The sequence below is a fragment of the Zalophus californianus genome, chromosome 1 (genome assembly GCF_009762305.2).
Source record: "Zalophus californianus isolate mZalCal1 chromosome 1, mZalCal1.pri.v2, whole genome shotgun sequence".
Lineage (NCBI taxonomy): Eukaryota > Metazoa > Chordata > Mammalia > Carnivora > Otariidae > Zalophus > Zalophus californianus.
Window position 1 is genome coordinate 126,185,073 of NC_045595.1, and position 23,874 is coordinate 126,208,946.

General features: G+C 36.6%; 1 protein-coding gene across 2 annotated transcripts in view; it reads left to right on the top strand.

Moving 5' to 3' along the window:
- Nucleotides 1-6,041: 6,041 nt before the first annotated feature.
- Nucleotides 6,042-23,874, top strand: part of NAALADL2 (N-acetylated alpha-linked acidic dipeptidase like 2) — a 1,313,911-nt gene continuing 1,296,078 nt past the window's right edge. The window contains exon 1 of one of the 2 annotated variants that reach the window (XM_027587309.2): nt 6,042-6,173. The gene's annotated coding sequence lies outside the window, so the exon portion shown is untranslated. Of the gene's footprint in view, nt 6,174-8,900; nt 9,008-23,874 lie in introns of those variants that run through there. The other variant, XM_027587311.2, reaches the window with a different exon arrangement.

Here is a 23,874-nt window from a genome sequence, read left to right on the forward strand (position 1 = left end):
TTTCTGACTTTTTTTTAAGCCTTACCCTCCCTTTCCCAGTTGGTCCCACATTTGACCCTTTGAACTAAGCTAACAGGAAGGCCTCAGTGTGCCTTCTCCTTTGGCACTGGTAAGCAATTTAAACCTTGCAAATCTCCATCCCATGCACAGGAACTTTTTCCCAGTCCCAATATAGGAGCCACTATAAAGGCCCAACCCACTCTGTCTGCCTCACTCAAGTCAGCACGGACCTACTTGTGCATGCTGTTCTTTCCCCAGAAGTCCTTGTATTGGTAATAAACTTTTTCTCAAATTCTTTTGTTGTGTGGAGTGTCACCAGCCTCTTTATCTTACCTATAATTGGGAGGGAGTCCATCCCACCTTTAAGAGGTGACCATAAATATAGTCCCTTCTCAGAGGACTAAGAACAAATTACTTACGGTCACTCCGAGTTCCTAGGTTTTGGTAACTCATCTTTTCCCTTTTGTTTCCCTACTACTGTATTTGTCATTATTACTGCATTACAAATTACCCAAAACTAGTGCCTTACAGCAAACACATATTATTTCACAGTTTCTGAGGATTAGCAATGTGGACACAAATAGCTGGATGCCTCTGAATCAAAGTCTCTCATGAGGCTGCATTCAGACTGTTGGCAGGCACTGTGGTCTCATCTGAAGGCTTGACTGGGAGAAAGAGAAATCAGCTTCCAAGTTCTCCCATATGGTTTCGCAGGTTTCACATCCTTGCCACATGGACCTTTCTCTCCAATGGACCGCCTTTTGACTTGGCAGCTGGTATTCCCCAGATGAATTATCCAAGAGAGAATGAATGAAAGCATGCCAAGAGAGAAGCCACAGTACTTTTATATCCTAAACTTGGAAGTGACATTTCATTATTTCTGCTTTATTCTGTTCATTGTAAATATCACTAAGTCTAGCCCATTTTCAAAGGGAAGTTATTGTACAGAGCATGAATACCAGGAGATGGAGGTTATGGAGGCCATTTTATTAACTCTCTATAACATCCAGCTCTAGAGGTGGCAGTAGCTGTCTGCAATTATTTCTGAATTACCTGAATGTTCCCTTTCTGCTTCTTTGGTTTCACAGGTTACACACTGTAGAATCATTGCCCTAATATTAAATCTCCTATCTTTGAATAATGTGGTTTATTTTTCCTGACTTGATACTGAGGGATACAGTACTTAGTCCTCTGCCAGAGTTTCTCCAACCACCCAGTTCAACAACTAAATAGAGCATGTCATACTTCTGTCCACACTCCATTGGTCAGAACCCAGTCATATGACAAATATAGCTGTAAGGAGGCTGAGAAATGTACGGAGTGTACAGATATTAGTGAGATTAGCAGTTTCTGTCATACTGCATACACACATTGTCAACACCTCCTGGATACCACTTTCTCAGCTAAGTAACTTTCTACTCAAATAAATTTCTGCAAAAAATCAAAACACCCTGTAAGCAGAATGATTCAAATTTTTTTCTTTATTTTCATTAGCTTCTCACATTGAGGCCATTAATTTCCCTAGAGGCATTGGAAATAGCAGGAATTTTATATAGGTAAGAGTTAAAGAAAATATGTGATTCAAAGGTATTTATGTAAGAATGATCTTCTTTAAGTCATTATAGAATTAAAATATTAGTCCTTGCCACTATACAGTATTTTCAGCAAAAGAAGAGTGTATTGTAGAAACTCTGGACAATTTATTAGCCCTGACTTTATGTATCAATTTCTCTACTATACACTGACTTTATGTATCAGTTTCTCTACTATAATTCTATAATAGAGAATAGTAGAGATGTTAAAGTCATTAGAGAGAAATGAAAATGAATTTCATCTCTCTGTGTAGAAGTTTATCTGCTATTTTCAAATACTATGGATCTTTATAGTCAAAACAGATATAGACAGAATTCATGGTCTGGTTAGCAGGAATTCTTAATAGTAAACTTCAGTACTTTTGGAGTTATCACAGGGAGCTTATTCAGCTTCAGAATAAGTTTTCCAACTTTAACTTTTTACACCTAATGGATACTATTTGGCATTTGTTTTCTTTTGTAAAAATTAATTTTCAGTGGTGCTTGGCTGGCTCAGTCAGAGAGCATGCGACTCTTTTGATCTTGGGGTCATGAGTTCGAGCCCCATGTTGTGTGCAGAGATTACTTTAAGAAACCAAAAAAAAAAATTAATTTTCCAACAGGTAATAAATTCATATGGCCCTCCAAGGGAAAACAAAACAAAAAAAATATGTCATGAAGTCTCCTTTGCACCTGTTCCTCAGTCCAATCAATACATTTGACCACCCCTTTACATGAGTAACTGTTGCTGTTAGTTTCTTATATTCCCCTGAGGAATTCATGCATGTACACATAAATATAAACATATCTCCTCTTTGTATAGACAAAGGTTATTTTACACATTGTTTTGTACTTTTTTTCCCACTTTGTGTATCTTGTATTTCCCAAAACTGTTCACAGAAGAGTTCATTCTATTTTTCTTCCCTGACAACTACAGTTGCATGTAGTACATTCTATTGGGTGAATGTACTATAATTAATTTAACTAGTCTCCCATAGATGGACTTTTAAGTTATTTCCAAACTTTTGTTGTTATAAGGAATAATGTTGTACGTGTGTTACTTCTATAGAATCAATTCTCAAAAGTAATTTGCTGATTCCAGGAGAATATAATTTTGTTTCAATTTTGTTATTAAATTGTTCTCTGTAGGGGGTTGTAATAATTTACACTCCAATAAGAAATGTATGAAAATGCTTATTTCCTACAATTGGTTATTTTTCCAATGAAAATTTTACTTATCTGAGAATCTGTAGTTGTGACATTTTCCAAAACCAAAACCATAAGTAATCATTCTTCAACCCACCTCAAATGTCTAAAAAAGATCAGAGTGCTATAGATTTGAATAACTTCAAGTAGACCTCTTCTAAAATATGTATAATAGATTTCCTAACTACCTACATGTTGTTGTTGGAGGAGGACAAGGATCTGTACCTTTAAGATCGTCCTCTCTTACTGAGCTGGATTAGCTAGCAATCTTGTAACACAGTGTTCTTGTTAAAGCTTGATTTTGGCTTGAGAATCTCACTTCAGCTTTGATATAGTCTTTAGTGGCATTCCTGAAATTAGTTTTCAAACAAAAACTAAATTTGTTGAGGCTATTTAACCATTGCTTCTGTTACGCAGTGATTTATTTATTTATTTATATATTTTTTAAAGATTTTATTTATTTATTTGAGAGAGAGAATGAGATAGAGAGAGCATGAGAGGGGGAGGGTCAGAGGGAGAAGCAGACTCCCTGCTGAGCAGGGAGCCCGATGCGGGACCCGATCCCAGAACTCCAGGATCATGACCTGAGCCGAAGGCAGTCACTCAACCAACTGAGCCACCCAGGCGCCCTGTTATGCAGTGATTTAGCAACAGGTAATGTCGTAACAGTGTTTAGAATGTGGCATGAAATCTTTACTACACTGAAGTTTTAAGTAAGAAAGAACAATATTGTCTTTTGCAATCCAAACAATCCTTTCCAATATAATCTTATATGAAATCTTGAATAAAAATCATATAAGCACAGTACGGTTAAATTCAACTGTGTAAAAGGAACTTGTAATGTCATCAGTTGATATGATTATAACCTGTTATAGTCTATCTATAAAACACCTTAAAGAGCAGGTCTCTCGGTGCTTGACATTATTGGCATTAATTAATGGTGGTTTTAAGAGTTTTAAAAGCAAACACTTATTTAGTCGAAATCCACCTTTGGATAAATTCAGAAAATGCTCAAAAGCTCATGAGCCCAAGGTTTAGTTCACAAAGTGCCAAGAGTCCTACTAAAAAGGGCATTCAAGTAGATTCTGGTGACTGAGGTATTAATGGGCATACAAAATCAGGTGGTGAGTTTTTGTCTCTACCTAAAACGAATGTAATTATTTTCTCAGACCAAAACATTTCAGGCAAGGTAAGCTTTTATTTTTTTATCTGAACTGACCAGATCTTTTTGGTTCCCAGCTTTAGTTTGTGTCTCCTATCTGTCTAAAGCAAGTCACAAGCATTCATATTTCAGCCAAAAGTTCAAAGGTTCCCCTTAGAAAAGCTTCCTAATCTCTTTCTCTATTTTCCGGGCCTTGGTCTTGCTTTTTTGTTTCTTTTTGTTTATGGGCTTCACACCATTTAAGATTTTATCTCTTTATTTTACATTAATAAAGGTTTAATGATAATCTGTTTGCCTCAGCCTAGCAAAACTGAATCAGAGAGAGTGGGATTCTTATCTTACTTAGGGTTTTCCGCAATTCAGCAAAAATTAATCCCCTCAAATATTTTGCTGGTGTTTCTCCCTGAAAGAGGCACCTCCAAATCTTTTACCCTGTAGGAGACCTCCTACGAAATCATTTCAAAAATCTGATAGAAGGTTTTTGTTTTTGTTTTTGTTTTTTACTTCTCTCTCTTTTCTTTCGTTTCTATTTGAAAGCCTGGGCGGTAAAGCAGGGCACCCATTTTTCTTTATCTGACGGAGAAAAGCTTCCTCTAGTCTTTGGTGCTTACAGTAATTAGGGAATAGAACTGTTTCTGATTTCTATTTCATTCCCTTTCTCTTTAGTCTATTTTCTTGTTCGTCTAGAACAACTTCTGATTTCACATCTGCCAATTTACCCTTGTTCTCATTAAAACTTCAACTGAAAGACCTTTCTTTCAAAAACTTTGACCCTACTTAGAAAGGCCTAGCAAAAATTCCTTCCATGCCTTGGTATTAATTAAAACCACCTTTCCTCTAGGCAGTTCAATTGTATAAAAATGATATGATAAAAGTAGATAAAAAGAAATACAGTGAAAACAGAAACAAGAGGGAGGGAGAATGAAATGGGAGAAATGGTTACTTGCTTTGTAATCTTTAACTGTATGCTCATTGTGGGTGGGTACTCATATATTAGGTAACTAGTTTGGCTTTTATTTTCAAGTTCACTTCTTAAATCTTTATTCAGATTCCTTTCTTCCAAAACTGACAATACAGAGGGAACATCATACAGTTATTAAAACTAAGCAGAATACATCCATCTGGCATGCCTTTCAGGAATCCAGCCCACTAAGTTTTGCTATGTGTTTGATGACTCAACCCCCTAAGATGCAGCACAAGGAAGAATTTCCTCATTTTGCAGAACTGCCAAATCTCATTCATTGGAGCGAAGGCTCCTCATTTGGGGCTCATTTTTGGACAGTTGTTTATCTGTTTAATTTTTTTTTTTAAATCTCTCTCAGCAGAGGGAGTTTGTCATGATTTTCTAAGCAGCAAGTAAACATACTCCTTCCTTCCCCCATGAAGCTTCAGATTTTTGGTCACTGTGCCTAGTTTTTCCACTTTTTTTTTTCTTTTCTTTTTTCTACCTCAGCTAAATCTCTTGGCTTCGTTTATTTTTTGGAGGCTCCAATTTATTTTCTTCCATTGAAACATTTGTCTAATTTACCGCACTTGCAAAAGTCCTTACTTTATTTTTATCTTCTTCCTTGTAAAGCTGTTCATCTAAGCTCTTCTTCACTTTTCCTCACTTTATTTTAAAATCATAATTATTAACGTTTAGTGCAGGCATTATGCCATGTACCCTCCCAGCATTTTCTCCCGAGGGAGGCACCTTCATTATCCTGTTCGACAGATAAGAAACAAAGGCACGTAATTCAAGTAACTTGCATAAGGTCCGATAGCTGAAAGTGAAGCGTTATACCCAGCTATTGGCTCCAGAGGTAATGCACTTACAGAAAAAAAAAAATCTTTTAAGAAGTTTTATTAGACACAAAGAATACCTGTAAACTACGTGTAAATTAGAAAAAAAAAAAGCTCGTATCTGTCCCACCATGAGACAAGTTTTTCAGTTTTCGCCACTTAAAAAAATCCCTTTCCTATTTTTGAGCCTCTTGCCATTTAACACGGCTCCTCGACGCCCCTCTTCCCACTTCTCTCCGCAAACGTGTCTTTTATTATGACTCAGCCCAGCCCGCTCCTTGCCAAGCGGCTGACGCTCGCGGCGGAGGCGCCGGGGCCGCCGCTCGGGGGCGAGGGCTCGCGCCGCGGCTCGCGCGCTCTCCTCCCGCTTTACGGCTGCTGAAAACCCGGCCCGCGCCCGGCAGCCGTACCGCAGACGAGCCCGCGCCCGCGCCCGCGCCCGCGCCGCTCAGGTAATCGGAGTCCTTCTGTTTTCAAAGTTTTGCCAAAACCAGCTCGGCGCTCTGAGGCGGCGCGGTCTCGGCCGAGCCGTCCAGCCCTCCCTCCGGCCCAGACTGGCGCTGCTGTGGCGCTGGCCGCACCCCTGCGTGGGTCCCGGGACGCCAACCCGGCGTCGGGAGCCGGGCGGAGGGGCGCTCGGGCGGCGGCGGGGCGGGGGCAACTTCGAGGGGCGGTGCACGGGGCACCTGGCTCCGGCCGCCCCCTACTCAGCCCGGGCACTCTCAGGCCGAAGGAGCCCTCTTCTTTTCGAGGCTCCCGCCCACCTCCCGAAGCCGACTGTCCTAAGAGCGGAGCCCAGGAGCTCCCGAGTGCCCTTTTCTGACACGTTCACACATGCACGCAAGCCAGCTGGGCTGCCGGACGCGGCACCCTAGCGGGACGCAGGTAAACACAACCGGCACCGCGGACCGGTGTTTTGGGGATGGCTCGCCCAGAGTGACGCCCCGCGTGTGGAATGCCGCTACAGAGGACGCGCAGGATGGCTTTCTCAAGGAAGTTTATGAGAAAGTGTTGAAAGAGCAGCCTATGATTAGCGCCTGCGCTGGCTTCTACCTTAGTGTCGGCCTTAGTACACATTTGCCCTGCGGTCTCATTCTTTTGTAGCGGCAACCTCTAGCCCCCTGACGCCTTCGTTTTCCACGTTCTTTAAGCTTCCCCCCTCCACCATTTTCCCTCCTTTATTGGGTAGGATGTCTTTTGGTGTCTGTGTTCTTTTGTTCCTCACTGTTAGAATAACAAGTTCACATACAGTATCATTTACTTTATTATCGTCCCTATGCTTACTGTTGCTTGTGTATCCAAGAGCAGAGTAATAGATCCTGGACCTGTGCGTGTATGTCCTGCTACCTCATTTAGCTATGCAGAACAGAAGACTTGGGTTTGTTAGGAACTAAGATAATGGTGCTACTTGTTGATGGACTACATCTTGACAAACATAAGCAGTTATGTCACAGGTTCCAGTGGCATTCACTCCATTTAGTTCAATCCAGTAACAGCTCTTTGAATGCCAGTCATGGGTAGTGGGTGACAGGTGAAGGGAGAAACAAGATTCAGTTCTTGTCCTACAGAGACTCTATATCCAGGAGAAGGGACCATACTTAGTACTGCAGTAGTGGTACAAAGCTCTGGGTGAATGGGGGGAAGAAGATTAAGGAAAGGGTTGGGTTTTAAACTGGGCTTTGATGTTTGAGTAGGATTTTCCCCATTTCTTTAAACCCTCCTAAGAATTTTTAATAGGAAGAGGCTATCATTCAACAGTACTTTCACCTGAAACTACTCAGAGCTTTTTCTCCCCTATAATTGGCAGTAATTTCTGATTTCAGGACTTGTGGGAAATATGAAAGTAACTCCTTCCCAAGAGTGATCTAATGTATTCCTGGTATCATACAAAGAGTAGTATAGACTTTTATTATAGGACCAACAAAGATGAAATGGTCAATTTATTAATTACTTACAAAAGCATTAACAGATTCACAGAGACCTCAGTATTTATTCATTTAGTCACCAAATGTATCAAATGCTTGATGTGTGCCAAGGATTGTTTTTGGCACTGGAATAAAGCACTGCCTTCTTGGAATATACCTGTTAGTGGAGGGAGACAGTATATTTAATAAATAGAAAAATATGTGGTGGTACTATAATAAGTGCCGTGGAGAAAGGATGTGTATGTGTGGTGTGTGTTTAGTGGTTTAAAATAGGATTGTAAGGGAAGGCCTCCAGAGAAGGTGACCTTTCAGTAGACTTAGAGCAAGTGAAGGAGTTAGCCATGTGATATTTGGGGCAAGAGCTTTCTAGGTGTACAGAACAGAAAATGCAGAGGCCCTACATACCGGTGTGTTCAAAGATCAGCAAAGAAGCCAATGTGGGTGGAGTGGAGTGGAGTGGAGGAAGTAGGGACCTAGGATGTGGTCTTAAATGAAATAGATGCTAGATTGTACTGATGGTTTAGTAAGCTATTGTAATGACTCTAGATTTTACTCAAAGTGATGGGAAGCCTTTGGAGTGTTTTCATCAGAACTGACAACTATTTGACACCATTACTCTGGCTACTGTGTTGAGAACAGATTGAAGGAAGAAGGCAAGGGTAGAAGCAAGGGTGCCAGATAGGCTTTTATAATAATCCATGTGACAGATGATGGTAGGTTAGATCAGGATGGTAACAGTGGAGATGGTGAAAAGTTAAGATTCTGGATATATTTTGGTGGTATACTCTACAGGATTTGCTGACAGGTTGTGTATGGAGTATGAAAGCAAAAGAAACTTAGGAAAATTTAATTACCTAAGCAATGGAAAATACAGATTTCCATTTACTGAGATGGGAAGATAGCAGGAGAAAGATATGGTAAGGATTAAGAATTTGGTTTTGAACGCATTAAGGGTTAGATGCATTTTAAATATCCAAGTGGGGATGTCAAACAGGTGGTCTGAAAGCCAGGCTAATGATGTACATTTGGGATTCTTCAGCATATAATGGATTTTAAAAGTGAAAAGATTGGACGAATTCTTAAAAAAAAAATGTGTGGGGTTAGAAAAACTGAAGAGGACCAAAGATTGAGCCTTGGGACACTCCCACATTATGAGCTAAGAAAGAACCATCAAAAGATTCTAAAAATGAGCTGCATGCTTGGTAATAGGAAGAGTTGGAGAGTGTAGGATCCTGGAAGTCAAATGAAGGAAGTGTTTGAAGAAGTAGGGGACCTGCCAACTGTTCTAAAGATGAAGATTGAGAATTGACTTAGCAAAGGAAATCATTGATGACCTTGATGGTAGCACTTTCCATGGAGTGGTGGGTGGTGAAAGCTTGTTTGGAATATTTGAAAAGTGGGAGAGAAAATTGGAGAGGGTGATGGTATACATACTTTGAAGATTTTTATTGAAAAGATAGGGAGAAAAATGGAGGATTTGTTGGAGGGCTGTATGATAGAGTTTTAAAAAAGATGTGTGAAACAATGGTAGGCTGTTTTGCTAATGACAAAGAGCCCATAGACCGGGGAAATTGATGATGCAGGAGAAAGAGGAATTGTTCTCATGTTAAAGAGGATGCAACAGGAGAGGTTATCTATTACTAGGATGGGCTATTAATTGGTAGTAATAAGAGAGAAAGAAAACTGTGGACACAGATTCAGGTGGGGATGTGTGTGGATGTTCTCTTTGAATCACTTCTCTTTTCTCATTGTGATGATTGGCAGACAGTTGTGGTACATTAGAAATTTGTGGGAAATATCTTTTCTCCCATTTGGTTAGTGGTATATTTGGTGAGTATATACTCTGAGATTTCAAAAATTTCTTGAAGCAAAGAAATATGTGTTTGTTGAGGAAAGAAGAAGGGGAATTTCAGCCTTGGGTTCTGCTTGGGAGAAGATTCAGAAAGAAAGCTGAAATTATAGAATAAAAGTGAGCTACAGGTGAAGGAAGAAATAAGGTAAGCAAGATCATACCATGAAATCTGGGAAAAGCTATGATGAGGAAGGTAAAAACATTGACTTTTACCTCTAGTGCTGTTAGATAACTACAGTAAAGTTCTAAGGGTGTTATATCAAATAGATGCTTTAATTTTTAAGTACCAAGTTTGATCTAATGGAGAGCAGTGTTGCTGGTGGTGAATCTACTTATGGATAGGTGGTATTAGACCTGGAAAGAGATCTTAGCTAGAAACAGATTTCAGAAAAATTGGATTTTGAAAATTATATAATGAGACTGGATTGGCAACAAATTGGGTATGGGGAAAGATAGCATTTTGACAACATTGCTGATGGATATTGAGGAGTTTGACAAGATGTAGAGAATTGTTGGAGTTGGAAATAGGACTTGTTTGAGATGACTTTCCATCACTTATTTAGGGACCATTTGTTTATTTAATTCTAATTATAAAATAAGGTTCTGTCTGAGGCCTTGGCAGGAGATGGTGATACCAAGATGCAAATGACATAATCCCTGCCTTCAAATTACCATATCTAGTAGAAAAAAAAACCCAAAAGAATGTACACAAATATTCTGAGAAAATTGATAAGTACCTTGAGAGATTTAAAAAAAAATTTATGTAAATTATCAGACACTCAAAAGTAGAATAGTATAATGAATCCCAATGTATTCATCACCCTGTAAAATCTCTCAGTTTTCTGCTGATCTTGTATGTTGTGGGAGAGTAGAAAATGCAGAGATTGTTTCTCTTTGTAGATCAGAATATGAAGACTTTGTCGAGCCTCTCTTATATGGTAGGTAAAGGGACAACTGAACTGCATTGTAGTTGGTTCTAGTTCTGTACCTGCCAATTGCTTGCTGGGTAAATTTCTATTACTCATTTGATCTCTCTATTCTTCATTTTTTTGGTAGAGTGTGGTGTTGCTCTCTATCAGGGGACTGCAAACTATAGCCCTCAGGCCAAATCCAGCCTTCCACCTGTTTTTCTAAGTAAGGTTTTTTGGAGCAGAACTACATCTATCAGTTTATTATCGGTGTCTGCATTTGTCATAGACTATAGTGTTGAGTAGTTGAGACAGAGATGCTGTGGCTGGAGAAGGCTCAAATATTTACTCTCTGATTTTTTACAAAATGTTTGCCAAACCCTATTCTATGTGATCTCTGACATTCCTTTAGCTGCAATGTGTTAGTTAATCATTAGTGTACCAAAAATTAGCAATAATAGCTAATATTTTCCGAGCATTTGCTAAGAGCTAGCACTGTTGTTTTGGTTTGTATGTACTAGCACATTTAACTTTCACCAAAACCCTATCAGGTATGTCTTAATTTCAAAAATGAAACTAAGCCACAAATGGGTAAGTAACTTGCCCATGGTTATATAGTAGTAAGTAGTGGTCGAGGCAGTCATGTTACAGCATCCATATCCATAACTATAATGCTACATTCTTTTTAGATACATAGGAACAATATGTATGAAAATAATTTTAGCCAATGACAGTATGAAAATTCATAAGTCAATGCTTTGCAGTAAAGTCCTGTGTTGTGATTATATGTGTAAAGCCTGTAAGATTCTGACTAATCCTGAATTTGTATTACAGTTGAAGAGGTATGAAATCTTAAAAATACCTGCATAGAAAATTCTAGTATGTCATCATTTTCTCGTGAGGCCTTATTTTTGAAAGAATACTTTAGTTTAAAAATTAAGTAAATGTAAAATATAACAATAGGAGCCTATTATTGTTTCTTTTGACAGTATTTATCAGTTTTTAGGAGTTCCTACCTTTAGTAAATGACATGATTGCTTGGTGCAAAAAATAGAAGTTAGGGGCCCAGAGTTCTAGCCCCGGTTCTGTTCCCAGATAGTTTTTGTGCCCGTGTCTTCTTTTGCCTTCATTTTTTTTTTTTTTTTTAACAAAAATGAAGAGGTAGCTCAGGATCATTTTAGTGCTTCTTATAGCTCAAAAATATGATTATATAATTTTTTTACATGGTACATTCAAAGAAATAGATAAGATAGCAACATGGAAGAACAAGGTTTGTTAAGATAAAATTTAAGCTCTCCTTTTTCCTTACTACATAAACATATACAGATATGTATACACAGAAATATAAGCAGTCATATATAGCTATAAAATCAATGTAATTTTTAAAAAGTATGTGATTTATAGTCATATTTGGTGTATAGGCAGTTAAATATCTGTCCTTATGTTTGTCTAGTTTTGTATTTGTATGAAGGAATAGATAATTTTTCCCCGAGCCAAAAACATACAGTTTCATAGAAAGTGAGTCTTGATGAATTCCTCGACCTCTGTGATCTGGCATATTGTGTCATGTTTTCTTTTGCAAAATTTGATTCATTGCTCAATTTGTTTGCCATTTAAAAGCAAACGGTATGCTTGAAATCAGGCTTGTCTGTTTTGCACTATTGCATAGTATATTGATGTCAGACAAAATTGTAATTTAATTGTTTTGACATTTTGATCTAGCGGTTCAGATAAGAAAGGTGATTTGTCTTGCAGAGAAACCTAGTATTTTGAGCTCAGCATGATTTTTCATACTTGTTTGTGTGGTTTCAATGTTTAAAAAAAGTTAAGTTTTAAGCATAATGGGAATTTATGCTTCAATATTAATTACCAAAGTATGGTTTGTTTAGGATATATTACAGATATTTTATTTTTAGATGTTTAGTCATAAAAAACTTTAGAAGAGCATGAATCCTTTAAAAACAGATAATGAAAATTCTATACTTTTGACTTTTTCCATTGTGTATAATACCACTTATGAATGTTTTCTATATTAGGGATGGCTTTTTGCTTTTTTACAACCTTGGCATATAAAATTATTCATTAACTTCTTCAGTTTTAGGACTTTATTTATAACATTGGTCCAGCCTTATTTAGTGGTAAATTTGTAACTGCATGAGTTGTGCTGTCTTATTCTTGTGCATTGAGTCCAATTATCATTGGTGATAAAATAACCTCAAATCATTCTTAAATGTAACTTTGAATTTGTTTATCTTTTTACACTTAGAAACTGGAGAAAACACACAAAGTAGAAACACTTTTAAACAAATCATACTCTGTAAGTAGTAGTGTTTTTTTTTTGTCTTAATTTGCTTTGTTTTAATTGTCAATTTAACACATTACTCAGTGATTTGACAACTTTTTGGGCATCTCCTGGTTTTAAGAAGCACTTATAGCTTAGCTCCCAGAGGGGACATCAGGGTTTTTTTTTTTTTTTTTTTTTTTTTTTTACTAAACCTGAAACATATTTCCTGCTAGGCTTCAGAACTCTTCAGAACCAAAATAAATACCTTCTGGTGCACTGTAATACTTTTTTCGAAATGCTGGTTGTAGAAGTCAGCTTGAGATTTTTAATTACATTTAGGTGATAAAAGGTTCCTTTATCCAGCCTTCTCAAGTGATGTGAATCTGATTGGGAATGACTAAAGGAGGCTCACAGTCTTGGACCCTTTTCCTAGATTTAATTTTGCTACATTCCCAGAAAACTTTAAAAATAAGAACTAGGTATTTTTAAGCTAATTATGCAGGAAGGCTATTCTTATATATGTATGTTTGTGAAAATGCTTCAAGGTTTTACTGCTTCTTGTTGAAATGAGCCAGTGTGTGAATGATGTTTCCCTGGGGAAGCTCTGTTTACAGGAGGTACATGGTTCCTAGGATAAGCCTGTTTTTAGGAAGTCATAACTGAAATGATAGATTGCTAGCAGTTATTCCTCTTCTAAGAATTTTCCTGAAGATAATTTAGTCAACAGGGTCTAGTGGCTATTTCAGAATTGGCCCGCCAAAATGATTTGTAAATCACCACCTTGTAACTGGAAAGTAAAATGATGATTCTCTAGTTGTGGTACTCTGAGTTGTGTTGGAGGGTTTCAAGCCACAGATAAACATGGCCATCTTCTATGAATATCAGACTTACTAAAAAATTTTTGGGAAAAAGTGTTAATCTTAAAATCTTAAAAATAAATGGCCACTTATTTTACCAGCAAATGAATTTATTTGCGAATAGCAATTTGGGACACATAAGCGATGGCAAACCATAGACAAGTCTGGAGGACATAGGTAGAGAAACTGTTATAGAGAAAATGGAGGAAGTTAGGAGGGGCTGCTTTGAACAAAAATCTTTTGCGGGAAAGTGAGAGTTCAGGGTGGTGAGACTGAGAGTTCAGGTTTCTCATTGGCTGAGCTGTGGCAGTTTGTCATTGGCTAGGCTGTTGCTGGGCAAGGAAGAAATCTTCCTTCTTCTTTCTGGGGTTGTAAAGTGACCTTTCTGCCCAGGAATGCGAAGTAAGCTTTGATGGCAAGTTTGTGCATGAGAGCTCTCCCTTCAGGGCTCCCTCACTCCATTTTAAATGAAGTTTCCCTTTATTAATTTTCATAGTAGTTAAGTAATTTAACTGGTAAATTAAATGTTTGAAAACATAAATGAATGTGAATATGACATCAGTGTAAAATACATGATTTTTAAAATAAAATTCAGACATTGAAATAATTTCTTGCCTATATAGGTCTCTCAAATATATTTGCAGACCCCAGGAAATGATATAGGTTGACATACAGATAGGTAGTTTGATTGTCATGTTCACATCATGTTTAGTCCCATTAAGCTTATTATATACTATCAAATATTCAGATTATTTGCCATTATCTACCTGCTTTGGTTTACTTGCTTTTCTGGTATTTGCCCACACTGATATCTTAGATTTGTGGGAATAATGTTCCTCTTTCCTCTTCTATTCTTCTCCTATACTCCTGGTATTGAGATATTATGATTCTGATATGCCTCCCTCCCTCTTTTTTTCCTTTTTATTTTGAAACTGTAGATATATAGGAACATGGAAAGATGGAACAGAAAGGTCCTGTGTTCTCTTTATGGTTTCCCCCATTGGTAATGTCTTACATGACTATAATACAGTATTAAAACTGGGAAGTAGACTTTGGTATAAGATGTATGCAAAATTTTATGTGATTTCATCTCAAGTGTAGATTCATGCAGTTTACCACCACAATCAAGGTATAGAAGTATTCCATTACCACAGGATCCCCCTTAGAGCACCCTGCAAAAAAGATACTAAAAGAATCAGAGATAAATTTTAACTTAGTTAAGGAATTATTCACTTTCTTCTTTCTAATTTTTGAGATATTTTTATGTACATGGTAGGTCATTTCATATTTGGGGCTGTGTAAGAGAAAGATGAAATATCAGTATACTTCAGGAAAGCTTTAAATAGTTAAAATAGTCATAAATAAAGATATAGATAAAGTCATTTGTGAAAGATTTTGAAGGCTCAATCTCAAGTTTGTCTTCCAAAACTTGTGTTTTGAAAGGTTAGACATTAGACATTCATATGCCTGAAGATGGGGACCAGGATCTCTGTCTATCTCTATGACTAATCCTTATTTGTGTCCTGGAATTGACCAGATGAAACTTAAAAGAAAAATGGGGGAACTCATCAAAAGAGGGGTCCTTGGTGAAAGTCTTAAGTACTCAACCAGCCTTCTATTTTCCTGTGGAACCCAGAGTTGGAGGAAAATAACTTTTGAGCATTATCAAAAACACTATTAAATGACATGGTGCCACATTTGGTTTTATCAGTACGAATGTCTATAGTAAGTACATGAGGTCACTTACTTATTTTGTTTAACCAACATTCTATGAGGATAATTATTTTATTACTAGGGCCTCAGAAATTCTTCTTGATAGATTTTCTCAGAAGTATTTCCAGGAAATCATGATCTGGGATTTTAGTGTTACATATTGTCTTATGAATAGTATAAATGTATTGTTAAAGTACAATTGTCATATATCTTAATAGCTTTAAAGATATTTTTAGCTTCATTTTTTTGAAAATTTGTGATCTTAAATATTTAAAATAGCTGTCTTCTGTCTGGTTTTCAGCTGTAAGGCAGTAAATTAAACTCTTTTTGGAGTTTTGGAGATACTGTTGAAATTTTGTACTGTCATAGTAATAGCTGCTTTTCCATTTGCCCTTTACCATTCTTTTTAGGTTATCAGAATAAAGCAAAGATTTCCTATCTCTTCTCTTAGTTTTTGCTGTATTATCTGAATGTATTTCATAATTTTGTTATTGTAGTGATATTTACACATTAGGTCCAGGTTACTGTCATCTTCATTATGTTCCTTATCAATTTTACAAGGTTAAAACATAACTATAACTATATATATTTTACCTCCTTTACTAATTTTGAGTTGGGTACATAGGAAGGACAAGGCAAAGAGTGAGCATATTCATCTTGTCAAATATATTTTATTCTTTTCCACCAGTTGGAATGATGAAATTTTTCCCCAAATCTTTAATTACACTGAGAATGAAAGAAACTATTTTAATGATTATTAAATGTTGAGCATTTTTTAAGTTAGTAAAAAAACCTGATACTGTGTATGTATAGAAAGAAAGGTGGCTTGGTTTCTACTTTTACCAAGGATGACATGGGATATTGCCGTCTTTCTAACCTCTGTATCAACCTTAATTTGGGAATGTTGGTGTGCATTCTACTAGTACTGAGGGTTTACTTTATTGTCAATATTAGAGATAGTGACATTGGTGAGATTCAAGTGACTTGTAATCACAGGTTCTTCCCTTGAATGGAGAAGGTTGCTCTTGACTTCATTGCTGCCTGGTATATATCTATAAAAAAGCAGCTATTCTCTTATTTGTTCAGTATCAAATATAAAAATCTAATTATGTGATTTTTCATATCATTCAATTCAATTCTAAAGCAAGCAGAAAACTACATAATAGAAGCTTGATGTGTTTGTATTATAATCTAGACATTATTTCTTAGTATTTATCCAATTTGAACTCCTCTAAACATTTTTATGATAAAAAAATCACAATGTGTTCAGGACAAAGTAGTTGTAAAACCTGTAAATGTTTGATAAAGAAGGACTGCCATTATACTAGTCTCTGTTTCTGATTAAAGAATTGCTGTTTCTCATGTCTTCTTTTTGGTTTACATATTTTTGGGGGTAGTGAGAAAGAAATCTCTACTCATTTTTACAACACATTTTGTCTGCATGCTATTCCTTCACTTTAATATAAAAACAAGAATAGCAGGGTGCCTGGGTATCTCAGCTTGTTAAGCGTGGGACTCTTGATTTTTATCTCAGGTCATGACATCAGGGTCCTGAGGTCGGGCTCTGGACTCAGGAGGGAGTCAGCTTGAGATTCTCTCCCTCTCTCTTTGCCCCTCCCCCTGCTCGTACATATGCATGTGTGCTCTCTCTTTCTCTCTCTCTCAAATAAATAAATCTTAAAAAAAAACCCCAAAACATTGAAACCAATAAAACATTGTTCATTAATGCAGTGCTATGCTAAGGATAGTGGAGGGATTAAGGAAGGGCCTTGTCAGTTTGGTATCTGTATTTCAGTAGCTCACTTTTTTATGCAGTTAATGCACCTTTCTAGGACACCTGCCTTACCTCATTTCCTCCTCAACCCACTTATTATATGTATGACCAACTTTCGGAATTTTAATTTATTTATTTATAAAGTGATACTAATAGTCCACTGTACAAAGATTATTGTAAGAATAAATTAAGATGGTATGCAGGGAAACTGCATTATCCTTACGTACATGAGTATCTTTGGAGTTAATCGAGTCTGGTTTAAATCCCATTTTCCACCTCAGTATTCTACTATTTTATGATACTTGACAATCTGGTTGACGTCTTTAAAATGGGAATTATTTTATCTACCTCAGAAGGTTGTTTTGAGGTTAAATCTGATAATAATGTATGTGAAGCACCAAGTACATTGCCTGGTACCTAATACTTAAATGTTATTTCTCTTTTTTTTTCCTCCTTCCCTTTTCTCCATTTTCTCATTCTCCGACTGTCTTGGGGAAGGGGATCTGGTGAGATCAGAGATGGGCTAGTTTGAAATTGTTTTCTGTGTTCTTTGCCAAGCCCCAAAGAAGGGACTTTCCTTTCCCAAAGGAAAGTCTTTGTTGAGGTTAGTGAGGAGGTTTCCTCGTGGGTGAACCTGGGGAGATTTTACAAGTCACCATCTGCCAATAGTTGTCTGATACGTGGTTGTCTAATACTGTCACTCCTCTGCTTAAAAGTCTCTGACTTCTCCTCACTGCCTTTGGATGAAACTAAACTTAGCCTGCTTACAACAAGACCTGTTGTAATCTGGCCTCCATTATAGATTCCACCTTCATCCCCTGTTCCTTATCCTAAGCATAGTTTTTTGATTGTAATTCCTCCACCCCCATCCCATGCTTGCATGTGTGTGGAGAACAGGGCACTCTGGCCTGAAGATGCTGAAGGAAGAGATGTGTCCAATACACTTGGGGGATGTGTGACACTGTTTCGTGCCCACTTGTATTTTGTGTGGCTACTCTGCCTGGAATGCTTTTCTCCTTGCTGTAAATGATAGATACTTATATATCCAGCAGTAGCCAGTTAAAGTATCTTTTTGTAAATGTCCACACCCCCATCCCCAGAGCTGGTCACACTCCCTCCACTGTGGTCTTGTGTTCTCTTGTATATATGGCTGCCTTTATTAGCACGGTTTTTGTGTATCTTCCTTTTATCATCAAGTTCTGTTTGCCACATGGGCAGAGACAATGTCTTTTAATCTTTGCCTCCTTAGTCGTTTATCATTACATTTCCAGAGCATGCTTACTCAACTTTTTAAACGAATTTATCTTCATGACAAAAGCTAAGTGCCCTGTAATGTGCTGTAACACACATAGCAGGCCAAACCAGAGCTACTCCTGAATCCGCCCCCCCAACTCCCTATGTGAAGATGTAACTTCCACAAGTATATGATAATCTCGTGAGTGTACTCTATACTTATCCTTGTCAGGCACATAGAGGATGCCTAGGCTAACAGCAGATAGGATTGGTGGTTGAAAATACAACTTCATTATGTCATTTCATTGCCTTTTGCTGCTTAAGTAAAGTTGGTGTACTGAAAGGAGAAGATAGATTTATAGATAGAATCACTTTGTCCAAAAGCGTCTGAGAATAAGTTTTGCCCCTTTGCAAGTTTATGAAGGAGGATAGCACACCGTGTGTGTGTGTGTGTGTGTGTGTGTGTGTGTGTGTGTGTGTGTGTGTGTGTTGGGGGAATGGGTGGTTGGGTGGGAAAGTGGAGCAGGAACGAGGAAGATGATGAATCCTAGGGTCATACAGGGGAAGTCTGTTTCTAAGTAGTTCTCAAAGGCACTTGAAATAAGTAGATAAGAAGAACTTTGTAAGAAGCAGGAAGCTTGAGAGTATAAAAGATATTCAAAGTAGAGCTAACAGAACGGAATGCATGAGGGTCAATAATAGAATTGGAGTTGAAATTATAAATGGGTCACATGTTGGTCTCAGGAATGCCACCTACTGGGCCCATGTTCACCTTTTGGGATATTTATTGTCCTGAAGCTGCACTGCACAGTAGGGAGGCATGGGGAAAAGTAGAGATACAGAAAGATTAAATCAGTTTGGCCATGTTTTTCCCCCAAAATGAGTTTTGGGATATATGGCCTGAAACATGGTTTGTGGACAGATCTAGGAAATCTGGGGTTTTTATAGTGATAATAGATAAGTGGAGACCATTTGGACCTAGGATTCAGTTCAGTTCAACTAACTTCAGTAAACACTGAGAGCTATTCTTGGTTGAGAAAAAGAAGAATATTCTGATTTGCCCTTCACAGAGCTTGTGTTGTAATTGGAGGAGTGAGGAAATAATTACTAAAAGGTAAAAAAGTGTTTTATCTTGTTATTTTTTTAAAATTCACAAAACTATGGTTTTATCTGAAACACTGATTTTATTTTATTACATAGATTGGAGAGATGATTTGATGCTGATATTATTAGATAGTAGTATCTTATAACATATTTTTAGGATTTGCTTTTCCAAAAGTTTATTGTGCTTATTACTCTTTTCAGATTGCTCTTTCTTTCTTCTGTTGATATTGAACATGTGTGAAAAATGAGATTGGTAAACTTGAAAAAGGTATTTTTAGAACATCAGCTTTTTGTTATAACAGCTTTATTTTATGTGTCCTTCATTGAAGCCACATTACATCCTTCTTTGAAGGATGTAATTATAGAAAACTGATAAACACAAATGTTGGGATATAAAATCAACACTTTTTATATTTTATTCTCTAGAGAACATTATACTTATATTCTTAGAATACAAGTTACCTTAAGTGATCATCTTGTTTATCCTTTTTCATTTTATAAAGACACATTAAATGACCTCAGACTCACATAGGTTTGACTCAAATGAGTCCAAGTTGGGACTAGACATTGGTATTCTGGCTCACAATACAGGTCTGTGCTGCTATCCATGTATTTGTGTTAAAGAAAAGGCTTTCCCATTTTTTTCACTAAGATGGCAGATGGACTCAATGTACTTTCATTCATTATTTTGCATTATTCTTCTGGAGCTACTGAGCTGCTCAGGATTACTTCCTAATTTAGTTAATATATTTTTTCAAGTCTCTGTTATGTTTTTTGGGGCTCTAAAGATCAGAGTAGCAAGCCAGCATTCTTCCAGGGCAGAGGGAAACCTGAGGGAATGGGCAAGAGTGTAGGGCAGGGGTTGGAGGGAAGGGGAATGATCCAGAGGAATGGTTCCCAAGGTTTTTAAGGAATTCCCACTGTTCTTTGACAAAATGAGAAAATAAGAATTATGTAGTGAGTTTTTCCACCATCTTTTATTTTGTAATTATATCCTATTCTTTTGAGTAACATTATTGACAAAATAAAAAGTTGGTAACTCTATACTAATGCTCTCCTATTTTTTTTTTTTTTTTTGTTTGTTTGTTTGGTTTTTTAAAAAACTTTACGGGTCCATGCAGCCCAAAAGGTGTAGGAGATACCCATCCAGAATGTGCAGTGCTGTTTGGGGGGAAAAGGTCCAAGTGAAAACTGGATGATATGAGGAACTGGATGCCTCTGATGGGAGAGATGCTAAGAGATCAGTGTGTTTAAATGGATGATAGGGTGTCTGGGTGGCTTGGTGGGTTGAGGGTCTGACTTTTGGTTTCAACTCAGGTCATGATCTCTGGGTTGTGGAATCAAGCCCTGGGTTGGGCTCCAAGCTCAGTGGAGAGTCTGCTTGGGATTCTCTCTCTCCCTTTCCCTCTGCCTCTCCCCCTTCCCCTCCCTGGCATACCCTCTCTCTCTTTCAAATAAATAAATAAATCTTTAAATGGACAGTATGTCAGATTTGAGGATAGTGGGTTTGTGGGGAAATTGAAAGTGAAGGCTATTTATTTAGTTGGCTCTCAATGTCAGTGTTAAATGAGGTTTGCATGTGAACATGTAGTGGACGGTGAATTGGAAGCATGCTTATTTGGAATTCTTGGTGTCTGTGTTGGATTCATTCCATAATCTTAGCCCATTTATAGAATCACTGAGTGTTTCACCCTCAAAATGGGAATTAAAAATGCTGATTTTTAAAGCACTTTAGGATTCTCAAATGAAGTGTACCATTGCAAGCTTCAGTGATAGTTTCTTCACTTAGATACAGTCTTTGAAATGGTATTCAACTGAAGCTTTACAAAGTGGTGTCAGGGTTCCTAATGACAGCAATCTTGCCTTTTGTTCATGTTTTCAAAACCCACCTGCATGTTATATAGTACGTGCTCTGTAATTATGAAGTGATGTGAAAAAATTATTTAATTTTTTGGAAAGTGGCCTTAACATGTTAATGGGACACTGGCAACATTACTAAGATTAAAAATGCAAACTGCTTTACAGAGATCTGACTTTATAGGACATAAATGCATGCTGCTAAAGCAAAATGAAAAAAGCAAAAAAAAAAAAAAAAACCCCACGAAAAACACCAAAATAATCCTCCCTCTCCTCTACCAATATCACCTATAAACAATCCCCAACAAAAAGGGGATATACTAGGGTACATTAAGAGTCATGTCATCTGGAATCAACATATAGAATAAAGCATACTAAGAACTATTTCTGACTTTTCTTCTTCATATCATATAAGCTCTAAATGTGTTTTTCTCTTGGATCAGGAAGAGAAAGAATTCAAAGATAATTTTGTATTTGGTTAGCTCTTATGTTCATGTATAAAAACAGTGTGAGAAAAATGGAAACATTTAACATTTATTCCTGCTTCAAGTTTAGATAAAAAGATCCCAGTAATATAAATCATGTATTTAAGACTTGTTTATTTATTGTGTAATTTTCTGAAAGCAAAGTACAGTTGACCCTAACAACATGGGTTTGAACTGCCCAGGTCACTTATGCATAGATTTTTTTTTTTTTATAGTACAGTATGGTAAATGTATTTTTTCTTATGATTTTCTTAATGACATTTTCTTTTCTTTAGCTATCTTTACTGTAAGAATACAGTATACAATACATATAACATACAAAGTATGTGTTAATCAACTGTTTATTGTATAGGTAAGGCTTTTTATTAGTAAAGTTTTTGGGGAGCCAAAAGTTATATGTAGATTTTTGAGATTTTCGACTGTGTGAGGGTCAATACCCTTAACTTCCTCATGTTCAAGGGTCAACTATAAAACTATTTAAAAATAGAGTGTCACTCTGATTTATTAATTTCAAATTGACTTTTAGGGATTATGTTCTTTGAAAAAACTTTTATGTTTATAAATTTTCTTCTAATGATCAAAATAATACAGAAACATTGCAGAACATTCAGAAAGCCTAGAAATATATAAAGAAGTAGAAAAAGAAATTACCCTTTAGTTACTACCCAGAGATGCGCTTTTAAAATCTCAGCATTTTTTCTTCTGATTTTTTTTCTATTTTATTTTTTTCTTTACATTTTTGAAATCATACCAGAAATTTTAACATTCTGCTTTTTCAACATAATATATATTGTATTGGTATATTACAATGTATATAGAATATATAGAGTATATATATTATATAGAGAGCATTTTAAATATTATTTTAAGCCTTATAAACATAATTATTGATTACTACATGATGCATTACCTGGCTTGGACACAATAAATCTGTTTCTCTGTTGCTGGACAGTTAAGTTGTTTGCATAAATATTAAATCTTTAATACAAGTTTTTTTTTTTTTTGAGGCTTTTCTCTTCAATTGAGTAAAAGCTTATTGATAAAACTCTTCTTAAGATTAGATTTTCCATTCTTTCTTTTATTCCCCCAGTTACATGCTAGCTAGTTCCTGGACTTTTTCCTCCCTGTTCTTTGTGATCTGTTTTTTTTTTTTTTTAAGATTTTATTTATTTATTTGAGAGAATGAGAGAGAGCATGGGAGGAGGGAGGGTCAGAGGGAGAAGCAGACTCCCCGCTGAGCAGGGAGCCCAATGTGGGACTCGATCCCAGGACTCCAGGACCATGACCTGAGCCGAAGGCAGTCGCTCAACCAACTGAGCCACCCAGGTGCCCTGTAATCTGGAAAACTTATGTTTTCTGCTCCTTGTATGACAACTTCAGTTTAGCTGTGATTGATGTATTATGACTATACATAGGTAAAGTATATATGGCTCCTTTCTTAAAGTTACCATGAACCTCAACAGGAGGTCCTTATGCAGCTTAAGTGCTGTAAATATACTTTGAGAGGATATATACAAAGATGTTAAATAGAATATAAGGAATGAAGTACTACTTACTCACTGTACAGTTTAAATTTTTTTCTAGTATGAAGTGTTTTATCTCAGTTGTATGTAAAATGAAGTATTTTATACCAGTATTAATACTGATGATTGCATGAATTGCGTATTGATTTTTTATGTATAATTTACTTTTTATTGATCTTGAGTACAACAGTTTGTCAGTACTATATTATAAACATTCTGTTGGCTGTAAGGGGCATATCTGAAATTAACAGTTATATTCTTTTCAATAAAATTTATCATTTTGTAGGAAAAGATAGTGTTATGGACAAGATTATTGAACAAAATGCTTCATCTGTAGATTCCTTGATAAGGCTATGTGGATTTTTCCCTGGTTTAAGATCTTTTTATTCATATTGGGAAAAAATACTACCACTCTATGCAAAAGTACATTTCTAGTCAAAATAATGTATGTTTCTGGGGAAAATTTCCTCAACATTCCTTTCCTCTAACTTGATTGAAATTTATTTAAAAAATAAGCTTGTGAAGTGAAATTTAATTAAATGTTGAAATTATTTCTGAAAATAGTCACAAAATATTATAAAAACAAAAGTTTGCATTTTTATTTAACAAAGCACGCTGTGTGTATGTATATGTGCATG